The sequence below is a fragment of the Eutrigla gurnardus genome (assembly GCF_963514095.1).
Source record: "Eutrigla gurnardus genome assembly, chromosome: 13".
Taxonomy (NCBI): Eukaryota; Metazoa; Chordata; class Actinopteri; order Perciformes; family Triglidae; genus Eutrigla; species Eutrigla gurnardus.
In genome coordinates, this window is record NC_139936.1 from 12,846,008 (window position 1) to 12,858,103 (window position 12,096).

The 12,096-nt window shown below is 42.9% G+C and overlaps 1 protein-coding gene across 4 annotated transcripts in view; it reads left to right on the forward strand.

The window, feature by feature from the left end:
• The first annotated feature begins 8,806 nt into the window (after positions 1–8,806).
• The window catches only part of sema6a (sema domain, transmembrane domain (TM), and cytoplasmic domain, (semaphorin) 6A), a 100,516-nt gene continuing 97,226 nt past the window's right edge, over positions 8,807–12,096 (forward strand). For 2 of the 4 annotated variants that reach the window (XM_084024247.1, XM_084024248.1), the window contains exon 1: positions 8,807–9,233. The gene's annotated coding sequence lies outside the window, so the exon portion shown is untranslated. The remainder of the gene's footprint in view (positions 9,234–12,096) is intronic. The other 2 variants (XM_084024250.1, XM_084024249.1) reach the window with 2 other exon arrangements.

The following is a 12,096-nucleotide window of genomic DNA, read 5'->3' on the forward strand; positions in this document are numbered from 1 at the left end:
ATATAGATGTTATGTCATCATGCATATTTCATGATACACAACAATGTACTGTAATAGAATAATGTATGGGTATTGACTAAACTGAGCAACAGAGGTGCTAATTTGATGCCTTCATATGTGACGTGCACATTTTAAGTGAAATCTTCCAGCCATCTTTGCAAAAGCAACAACAGCTGCCTGGAAACAGAGCAAACGTCACTCACTTAAATTCACCTTTTTAAACAGCACATCAGCATTTTGGCAAAAATAAAACATATCCCACTCAAAACTGGAGGTTAGTGATTTGCATCTTATCAGATTTTATACTCACAAAGTCGTGCACATTTCGTTGCCTCTGCTCTGTTCGGAGCACTGAGGTGCTTCCTGCTTCACTTGTATTTGAGCTGCATTCGCCTGGATGCGTTCTGACATTGTTTGAGCTCAGGTCTCTCTTCATCATCAGATGCTCTGGCATCATTCTTTGTCTGGCTGCCTCCTCTCGTCTGAGGGAATGCGGAGTAAACTTGCTTAATGAGGAGACGAGAATATTTCCCCCCCCGTGATTTCAGCATAGATCACAGAGCAGACGTCCAGAACACACATCCGATAACAACTCAGATGCGGTGTAGACGCGAGATGAAATACACTCACCGGCGGAATCACTCCCATCTCCTGTCACAAGACGTTGCGCTCACGTGTGAGTGATGTCCAAATTCAGTACACAAGCGCACCCTCGCTTAAACGAGCCAACGATTTAGGTGAATAGCACATTGACCTCAAATCGAGAATAACATCACGAACGCAACAACCCACCACACTTTGCACAACATCAAATTATCCGTTCACGGTGAAGTGTTCCGTCCAGCGTTTAGTGTCTGTGACAGACTGTTGAGTTACGGCTGTTGAATATACCTGTAATGGCTCTCGTTGGGCCATTATCCTTCATGATATCTGGTTATTATGCCGCTGTGTTTTATGCTGCTTCCCTGGACCCCTCACTCACGGTGACCTACATTCACTTTCATCCCACCCATCAATCATTTAGCACTTCAAAGCAAAAGGTCCGCCAGGGCTCGATCATAATGCCATTAATTCTCCAATGACAACGTAAAAGGAAAAAAAAAAGGGCCCAATGTTACGTATCTAAAGGTGCTGTCACTGTGTCGCTGTGGATGAAACAGAATGCAAACTACAATCTATCAAGGGATGATCAATGGGGAAGCTGATTGAGCATCTTCAAGAGCGGAGCGAGCAAGCTGTTATCTGGGCTCGCAGTAAATGCAAATCCTGTGGTTCCTCAAGGTCAATGCCCAATTTAAACTAATTCCTCCCCCCCCCTCCCCATCCATTCACCTCCACACAGTCACAATCAACCACTGTGTGGAGATAATGTAGCCCGAAACAACCCCCGCAGACGAAAGAAAGAAAAGAAAGCATCACTCTGTAAACAATGGTGATGAATGAAGAGTTACTTCCTGCTGGTTGGCGGCATTACTGTAAAGCGGCCTAGTATTAACTTCACGCAGCGAGGGGCAGAGACGGAAGAGACGGACGGACGGAGACACAGACAAACAGAACAGGAGGGAGAAGAAAAGAAAGAAATGTCCAGGACTGAAAAATAGATGAGCACTATGGGTGTGTAAGCAGAGGCTGGATGACTTATTCAGTAGGGACTGTGTGTGTACATGTCATTAAATCAGCTGCCCAGGTGAGGTTAAGGCCGGAGCTCAGGGAGAGAACTGGGATGCTGAGGTCAAAATCTGAAATCTGGGTATAGATCTGGATCGAGGGGGGGCCAGTGTGAAGATGGGAATAATAATATGCAATGTCAGGGGAACATCTGCTTCCACTTTGTATGCCATTGTAGCCCTCCCGTGCAATACTGTGCTCCGCGGCATCGTTTCCTCCTAAAATCAATTCCGCTCGACACCTGATATGCATCCGTAGGTGCAACATGGTAAGAAAGGGTACCTCTGCTCTGCATTAGCAAGGAGACAAATGTCAGATACATTCTGCCTGCAGAGAAAAGGTGTGCTAAGGTGTAAAGTCAGGGCCAACTTTTCGACAAATATTCCCCTCATGATAACCTTGTTTATGTGATGACCCAGTTTGTTGACCTCGTCAGTGGTATTTCCTCTTCACCTTTCAGCTCCATTGGCAACTGATGCCAACAACCGCTTTCTCTCTCTGTCTTTCAGAGCTCATCAGCAGCTTGACGTCCATTTGTGAGGAAGATGAGGGAGGCGGTGGACACAGGATCACGTGCACAAGCACTCAGCACACACACACACACACACACACACGCTGAGTCCCATCTGAGATTCGTAAGACTATGCTCTCTAACTGTCACTCCTAGTTACAGACCTATCATGCAGAAATGCTGACTTATTCATGGCTTTCATGCAAACCTGGATGCACAGAGGAAACTGAAGCTGGCTGTGTGTGTGTGTGTGTGAGAGAGAGAGTGTGTGTGTGTGTGTGTGTGTGTGTGTGTGTGTGTGTGTGTGTGTGTGTGTGTGTAGTCTGTCTTACAGTACTACGCTTACTGTACCTTACTCAGCCATGCTTTACATCATTTTGCCATTACAGGTCACACACACACACACACACACACACACACACACACACACACACACACACACACACACACACACACACACACACACACACACACACACACATAATAATATTTTTGGCAACTGCAGTGAGTATAGGAGAATTCATTGTATCCCCGTATTATCTCATCATATTTTCATATAGCTCATATACAGAGCATGGCCTCCAGATAATGGCACCTCTGTTAGTTTAGAAAATATCTACGTAGTCAAATAAAGCCGAGCCCCCGATGGCCAATATGCAACAATATAGCAGCATACAGTTGATACCAGTAGGAATGATGACACAAAGATCATTCAAATCGTTTTAAATGAACATTCACTCAAAATAGTGATATGTCGGTTCATCTTATGTATGATACGTACGAAAGTTCAGCAGCAATCATCTCTGAATACAAATCAGTGATCTAAAAGCCGCAGTGCTGCTTGAACTTGTAGAGCTAATGGCGTACGGAGGAAAAAAAAATTGAATTTTTATGGAGACCAATTAAAATGGTGTGAAAGTGCTACTTGCCAAGTTGGGTGGTGCTAAAAAAAAAATGGCAACGCTCTTCATGTGACAATTGCAATTCTTAGTTCCTGTAATTCTAACAACTGTCTACAAATTATCATAATATATAACCACGGAAACTGTGGGTGTATTTGTATTGCATTTGTCTCTGCATGTGGGTGAGGGATCGTTGCAACATTAAATTCATAACTAGGGCATCTGAGTGTCACTGTCTACGGTGTGTTCTTATTGTACAAGTAATGCGTACACGTATACATGTATGTGTGTTGATCTGTGTCAATGTGCACACAATGATCAATATTCAGCAGCTCAGGGGCAACAGTATCTGTGTTCATTCTGTGTTTAGTGTAGATTTATGTATAAACTGACACTCCATCATGCAGGATGTGTTGAGTTAATTACCCCCCCTCCACACACACACACACACACACACACACACACACACACACACACACACACACACACACACACACTCACACGTAGGTTAAAAATGTACTTAATACAAACTGGAAATACACAGATGAATACACAGAATATCTCAAAACAAAATATGTTAGTGCATCCTTTTCCCTCTTTTTTTTTTTTTTTTTTTTTTTTTTTACAATTTTTGTCCGGAGCAAAAAAAAAAAGTATAGATCATGCAGACAGATGTGGATGATGTGTAATTGGGTGTCTGCTGTCCCTATTTCTATGACCTGCTGTTATGATAGTTGCTGTTATAGAATAGTTGTTTTCAAACAATGGCCCATGCTAATTGTTTAAAAAGCACCTGTTAAAAGACTTCAGTGCTTGATGTTTAAAACACCAGTTCATTCATTTTGTATACTTTCTAGAGAACAGTTTGTATATTCGTTCATTTTTTAGATTGTTTGATGAACCACTGCTATAAACAGTCAGGACACCTGCATAGACTGTTGAGCAAAAATGTCTATGTAGAACACTGGTGCACATTTAAGTTCCTGTATCATATGGATTTGGGGAGTTCTGGTAATATGCAACAACAGCACATTACATTGCAATCACTCTAAAACATCTACAATACGGGACATCTATTATAAAAAAATAAATTTCCATCCTGAGAACCCTTAACCACACATGAAGTATTTAATTAATAGGGTCAATCCTACTTCATAAGGAGAAAAATTGAGCTTTTTGAATATCAGCTGTTTCACTGAAAATATTGTCCCCCATCCCAAGTGGTATTTTGTCGCCTACTTTGTGATGCAGATGGATTTTGTTAACTGTCCAGCTGTCTAATATCATCACAGACTCTTCTGTTGATTAATTGGCCCGATGCCATTCACAGTGAAGTCATACGCAGTTAAAATAATGTAGTGTCCCTTGGAAATGCACATAAAACATTACACCAAAAAAAAGAAGAAGATCTGAGTGCATTTTAAATTAGCTTCTTTTTGTTTTATTATGAATGTGGCCTTTATCTGGCCTGCATTCAAATAATCACCTCAAAAAAAATAATGCTACTTCTACTAACATAATATTTTGATCCCTAATATAGTCCTGGAAGTGCTGCAGACTCATACAGAACATGGCAATGTTTCCAAAAAACCCACAGTATCACTCTCAAGCCTGTGGCTGTTTACCAGTGTTCGACTAGATCCTTATAATCCCCACTTTCCTGTCTGGTTTCAGCGTGATCCGAAAGTGAGCATCAATTATGAGACGACAGAAACAGGCAGAATACAGTCGCTATGAATGCAGATACAGCTGTCTACTCCCAGGAGTCCCATATGGAAGGAATTTAGTAATCAGCAGTACGTTAGCCACAATTTCCAGATGTAACTACATGTTTACTCTTTTTCCACTTTGCACCCTTTGGGGAAAATAAACAGGCTGCAGTGCCCATTAGAGTACTAAGAGGAGAGGTAGCAGACAGATTCGGTGATTGGCCTGCAACAGTACAACGGCAGTTACCACAATAAATGAGCTCTGCTGCTCCCTTCTCAGCTGTCTGTATGATCCACAGGTGAGCGGCAGCCATTAGGACTCTGGCACAAATGATGCTCCTCCATTGATCCAGCTGTAGAACACACAGCTCAGCAAGGCTCCGTATAGACATCCCATCACCGACACTATATTGTGATAGAACAGCACCGACAACACACCTGTGACTGTGGCTGAGGCCCACAGACGCTTCGCAGGCTGTGAACGGGACATTGTGAGTGGGAATGTGTTTACTAATGTCTCATTAAGTATAAAATATACAAAAACACATTTAATGTAAGAATGTCTACCTTTGTGGTAAAGTTATGATATGAGATCACTGTGGTATTATAAAAACCAAATATTGAGATTGCGTTGATAATATATATATATGAAAATATCGAGTGAAATATGTTGTGTGCTGTACGTGCTGACAAAAGGATATCAGATTCAAGCCCGTGCGTCCTGCCTAACTGTGTTGATTGCTCTTTTATCGCTTGTTATATACCAAATATATGTAAGAACATAAGTTTGAGAGTATTTTTAGATCAAAATCCCCATCAAATCCCTGTCTTTTCTCTTCTGTAAAATGGTTTCAACACTGCTATCTAGTGTCTACGGTTATCAAGTGCAGTCCAATTTCTTCAGTAACATTAAAAACATACTCAAGTAAAGTAGAAGTACCGGGGGCTGAAGCACACATCACAACAAACACCTGATAAGGACATAATATTAAACAAGTAGCAACGTATTCATCCTGCATAATGGCAAGAAGCTTGGCCAAAAGCTCACGACTATCATTTTTACTTAAACAAAGCACAATTCCAACACCAAGCAACTAAATGGGCCCACAGCAGAAGACAGACTAATAGTGCATGGGCACATTGTGGTTTTGCGACTTCATGCATCAAGCAAATGAAACGTTGTTATGAAAGTTAGACCCAACAGAATTATAAGTATCTTATCACTCTACAACCAAAGCTAGCTGAAGAAGAGAAAAAATATACTTCACTTTATACAGAAAATGTTTGCTCTTTGAGTAAAAAATTGTGTTTTAAGGCATGGCAACGCAACTAATGGCTCTCTGAACCCCTTTTGAGTGGACTCCTGCCGTCTGTATTCATTTGCATGGCGTGGAGGAGTATTTGCTCTCTGCCTTCCAACAGCATCGGACAGCCTATAACCTCGGCCTTCCAAGTGAAAACACGCTCAATATGTCCATCTAGTGGATGAATCGTGGTACCGCAGTCATCCTAAAGCTTCCCACGTAAAACAATGGTTACAGTTTCTTTAAATGTGAACATGTAAAGAGGTCCGATTGATTGATTGTTTAAAAACAAAGTTAAAACAAGTTATATTTAGATTAAATATACCTTGAGTGACGTGTTAATGAGATCAAATGAAATGTACAATAACCAGAGAAAAATTCACAGATGCTTTGCTGACTGTGCTTTTACATCCTTAGGATTTTGAATGCTCGTTTGTTTTCATTCGTTATCAAGTTGCTTTGCATTGGTACTTTCGCTCCAGTAAAGGATCTGAGGATTTATCCAACCACTGGTGTGGTCTGACAGCTTTTCATCAACAGGGAGAAAAGTAGGAGAAGAGGGCTGAAGGGTCAGAGGCAGGAAATTGCTGCGTGTTGTTACAAACACTATGCAGGACACATTGTGTCGAGAAAGGTGGGCGCAGTTCCCTTGATATCTTCTCAGGCCGGCACGGGTGTGAATTAGCTGTCGGCCAGTAAAATGAGCAGAAGATGTCTGCCACACTGGGGAGGTCATGTTCAGATCAAGTTACATGGGTTGGAGGGGAGAAGAGGGCTGCTGTAGTCTAGTAAGGACATACCTTTAAAAAAAGCCTGGGTATAGAGCTGAGCTGGGTCCCTTCACAACAATCAGTGGTGATCGCCTGCCGTCTGTCTCAGGGATGCGGTGGTTGCTCTATTTCAACCGCCTCGTCTCCTCTCTCTCTCACTCACTCACACACACACACACACACACACACACACGCACACACACACACACAGTCCTAATGTGCCTGGGACAATTTCAGCAAGATAAGCTAGATAAGCTCTGACACAAGCATATTTCCAGAGTTCAAACTAACTGGTGTGTATCTTGACATTATTGAGTTCAAATTATACCCTACCCGCCTCCCACACTTAGCAACACTTCCACTTCAAAGTGTGTGTGAGCGTGTGTGTGTGAGAGAGAGAGAGAGAGACTGAATGAGATGGAGAGATTAAAGAGTTAGAGAGTGTGTGCGAAATGCAGAAGGTTTGTATTTGTTACGGTCGCAGCGTTTGCGTCGATGTTTGCATGATCAAAAAATGCTTTTATTCTTATTTGGTTTTGGCGTACAGCATCTGTTATGATTCACCTGCGTGTGTCATCGGCCCCCACAGAAAACGTGCACTCAGACACATCTCACGCAGTGTTTTAATGAACTCCAACGAGCATGCAATTAGACGGTAAAATGAAATATGAAATATGAATGCACCGAGGGCACTTAATTGCCAAAGAAGTGTATTTTCACCACATTTTAACTTGTCTGTTTACAACATACCGCACAAACAGTATCCAAATCTGCCCGAGAGGAACAACGCCATTGCGTATTTGTCCTCCGTCACGTGCACAGCCCTGCACCGAGGGTTCAACTGCATGATGATGTTTTGCTTTCAAAGCAAATTAAATGATATCAGATGCGGAAAGGATTGGCAGGCATGAGCGCATTAGTTTCCATTAAAGAACAACAGTATGGTGTTTGGCATCGGGCCTGTTGAGGCAGCACTGTACAGAGCTGTTACAGTAACAAGACAGCATTAGTGCCTGACAGGCAACTACACACACACGCGCACACACTCTACTTTCACAGGTGGCCTGCTATTATACAATGATAAGCTCAAAGCCTCACACACACTATGTCCCTCTATATGATCTAGATGTACACTGCAAAGTAATGCGTTTGCCCGTCTGAGAGCATTTAAGCAAATAGCTCTATTTGTGGCAGGCTTGCAGTTTTGTTGATTTTGGACTGTTTTAAGGTGAAGGTGTGTGTGTGTGTGTGTGTGTGTGTGTGTGAGAGAGAGAGAGAGAGACAGAGAGAGAGTGAGTATATGGAGCCCGCATCCCTGACATCAGATTGTGGCCTAAATGTACCATAAACAACTTTTTGAACTTTGCAGTTGTTTTCAGACTTTACCTGATGGGCCCTCTGATGAGATCGGGGCCAAGTGAAGTAAGGGCCCATTTGTTACAAATACCCAAAAGACTGCAAGGCACGTGTTTCTGTGTGGACCAGGAGAGACCACCGGGGAAGAAAGGGCAGTCCACAGACCAGAGAATAGACAAGAGAGGCTTTGAACCTGATCACATTCCAAATCGCTTCGCCTTCCGCACAACAACAAAAAAAACCCCACCTGCACCTTTATTGTGTCTTCACACATCAGCAAACCAGCGTGCATGTCTGGAAAACGCCACTTTTCTTTTTTTTTAATCTCCAGATGCCTCTTAACATTTTCCCTTTTTTTGTTTTTCTTCATTCAGTGGCGAAACTATAAATAGCGCCCAGGCTTTCTCCTTCTCCAACGCGCATTCTTATGAAATGCCGCTGCGTAAAAATAGAAATACAGTTGTCCATAACTGGCACCCATTGACACAATACCTCCCGATCCAAGGACGTAGCTCCTCCCTATGTAAGTGTGAGTGTGTGTGTGTGTGTGCGTAAGTGTGTGTGTGGCGGGCGGGTGACAGCTGGGATCGCTGCGCTCCGCTCCAGTCTGGTAAGAAGCTTCATCTCCAAATAGGATGACCGTCGGCTTTTGTGGAAGGGACCGCATTCAGCTCCGCAGCTAGTTCTGGGACACCCGGTTCGTTCAGTTCACCAGAGGGGACTTTAAAAGCCGAAACGTTGTTGTTTTTTCCCCCTCCCTCCCTGCCTCTCTCTCTATCTCTCTCTAGTGTGGATTTCCGATGGATATTCCGATTTGAAGCGGTGTGATTTGAGCGCGGCATGTAACAAAAAGAAGCGCACGAGAAAAGTAGCGCTCGTATTGTTATTCCGAAAGCGAGCACCGAACTGAACTGCGTTGAGAGCCGTACAGCCTCATGGATTACTAAAAAAAAGAAGAAAGAAGACCGAGCTGGGAAAACAACTCCGAGGCGCATCCATTCATGAGCTGAAAGGTAAGATTGCTTTGTTTATTTCAAACTTTAGGTGCGCTTATAGCCCGTAACAGTCTCCCTCTCCCTCCAGCCCCGGAGGCTTGTTGTCTGTGCAGCCAGGCTGCCGGGGCGACAAGTGCACGCGCTTCGCGGGGTTACTTTAACAACTTAGGGCCATTTCTCCTATTTATATAGCATTTTTAAAGTTAATATATGTTTATAAAAAAGCAGAAAGTACCTGCTTTTCAAATTCAAAGGATAAGGGCGGAAAAAAATGTGCCGATATAAACAGCAGAATATCGTGCGTAATCCCTCTTATGCTGTTTGCCCATGTGGAATAAAGAAGTGTCAGTCTCACATCGAGCAAAACGAGCAGACCATGCCAGTATCATCCTCCGTCGTACGGCAAATAAAACAAAAAGGTGCCCTTGTGAACTTGTGGACTCGGACGTGGTCCTCCGCAGCACTGCTTTATTTTCAACCTAGGTGTCTCTAAAGATGCAATAAAGCTACAGACGCATAACTATCTGGACTAAAATGAAGGAATTTACCAATAACATGCCCATGCCTGAGTTGCAATGAAAACGCTTAAGCGCTGAAGTGCTTCCTCCTTTATTACAGTGCATGATGGGATTTTCATTTGCCATTTATTCCAAACGATTGTAAAAATTCAGAGAAAGAACAGAAAAACCTGTCTTTCTGCTTCCTTTGTTTCTATAAAACTAATCTGAATCAGAGAGATTTGATGTGAACTGATTACTAATTTTGCAGACGGATTTGTTTTCGCTTCTTATTGTTGTTAAGTGAGTTAGTCTGCAGGCTGAGACATGTTCTCTCTCACTTTGCACAAGCACACACACACACACACACACACACACACACACACACACACACACACACACACACACACACACACGCACTAACTAACACACGCACTCACACACACACACGCACAGACACACTGGCTTGGGTGTGCTCAAGGATTTCAAGCTACCAGCACGAGTGGTCACTATTACTTGGGTCCAAAAGGTCAATCACATGTTTGTAATTCTGACCAGGACACAAAATTGCACCGGTCTCAGAAGTGGATTTGCCATTAAATGAAGTGCTGCTGCACATTATTTCTTTAACAAGCTGGGAGAGGAGATAGAGGCCTCGCAAACCACATCCAACAGCCTGCCTGCCAACACCCAGTCACTCCCAGTGGTTTCTCCTCTCCTCTCCTCTCCTCTCCTCTCCTCTCCCACTATGAAACATCCCCCCAGAGGCAATGAGAAAAGCCGGGAGGAAAAAAAAAAAAAGGATTCTGCAACTGTAAATGTAGGTTATAGATTATCAAGTGTGCAAGGGTGCTGGTATAAATGGGTGAATCTAAGGTGTATTGAATGGCCACAGCAAAATGCTCCTCTTGTCAGCTGATTTATCAGCAGCAGCACATAGTGTTTTGGAAATATGATTCTAGTATCAGTATGGTTGGGGGGAAAAAACCGATAGGAAGATTTTATGCCAACTCTGAGAGGAAAGGGTGTATTTCATCTCTTTTCCTGAAATTACTGGAAAATATATTGCTCTTGTGCGTTGCGCATTTCTTTTTGCATCCACGACCTCATGCTTTTTTCCAATCACTATAGATCTTAAATGTGAAGTAGCAGATTGTTTTTTTTAACATTAAACCAGCATTCTTCCGACAACATCAGCCTCAAGGCATCCAAATGTCCTGGAGGTATTTTTTTTAATTATTATTTATTTTAGAGCACGGGTTGTAAATCCCACCACCACTGTTTCACAAAGGCTACAAACGCCACAAACCGCGGAGTGCTAATCCTGCTATTAACTCGCCATACATTGACACGTTGTGGTGCTGATACATGAATTACAGCGCGATTACCTTTGTCACAGCAGCCTGCCCGTTCTCCTCTTGGAGAGGCAGAATGGATCAGAGCGACCACAGTTGTTGCTTGCATTTGAAGCAATGCTCCGCGGAGCATTTGATGCGCCGATCCCCTAACAATAGGAAAGGGGATGGCATAGTGTGTGACTGATGTGTATTCGTCACACTGACTGTGTGTGTGTGTATTTGTGTGTGTGTGTGTGTGTGAGAGAGAGAGTAGTTTGCCAGTTAAGGACAGATGCGGCCGGTTTGAATAATTAATAAATGGCTTTACTGCTATTCCAATGAATTGGCCCTCTATTATAAACAATGAGACCGGTCAGCTGCTGTTAACCATTGGTCCTCATTCAGTGTCAATACAAGCATTGACTAGTGTGTATTTGATGCATATTTTATGCTAGCCATGTTTTATTGATGCTCGTCCTTGGTGTGTGGGCTGTTTTTTTTTTTTTTTTTAACAATTAGAGTGCAAGAAAGCATCAGCTCCCCCTCTCACTCATCTGGATGTGATTTATTGATGCTTAACCCATTTTCTCAGCTTCCACATTTTTCTAAATTGCAGCTGCACAAATCACACCGCCTTAAAGCCAAATTACGAATGCGCATTAGTTGTGGGACATTAAAAAAAAAGGGGGATAATGGTGAGTGAGCGTTTTAGTTTTAAGTCGCCATAATCAAAGACGCTTTCAACGGAGCCGTCCGTCACAGACGTTAACGCGGCTCGTGTGCTGACTTCAGTTGCGCTCAAGTTGGCTCTATCTTCAGAGACAGTGGGAGTCTGTTGTGATTCAGGAGGTGAAAAACGCACAAACCGGATGATATTTTAATGCACTATAACAAGTTACACAACTGCCTCCGTGTGTAAACATTTTACCCAACCTTCATCCGCTCCATCTCACTCTCTCTCCCTTTTTTGGTTATGATTTCCCTCCGACCATCTGAAGTTGGAAGTCATTATTTGATGAATGCCTTTTATTTGATCAAAGGGAACAT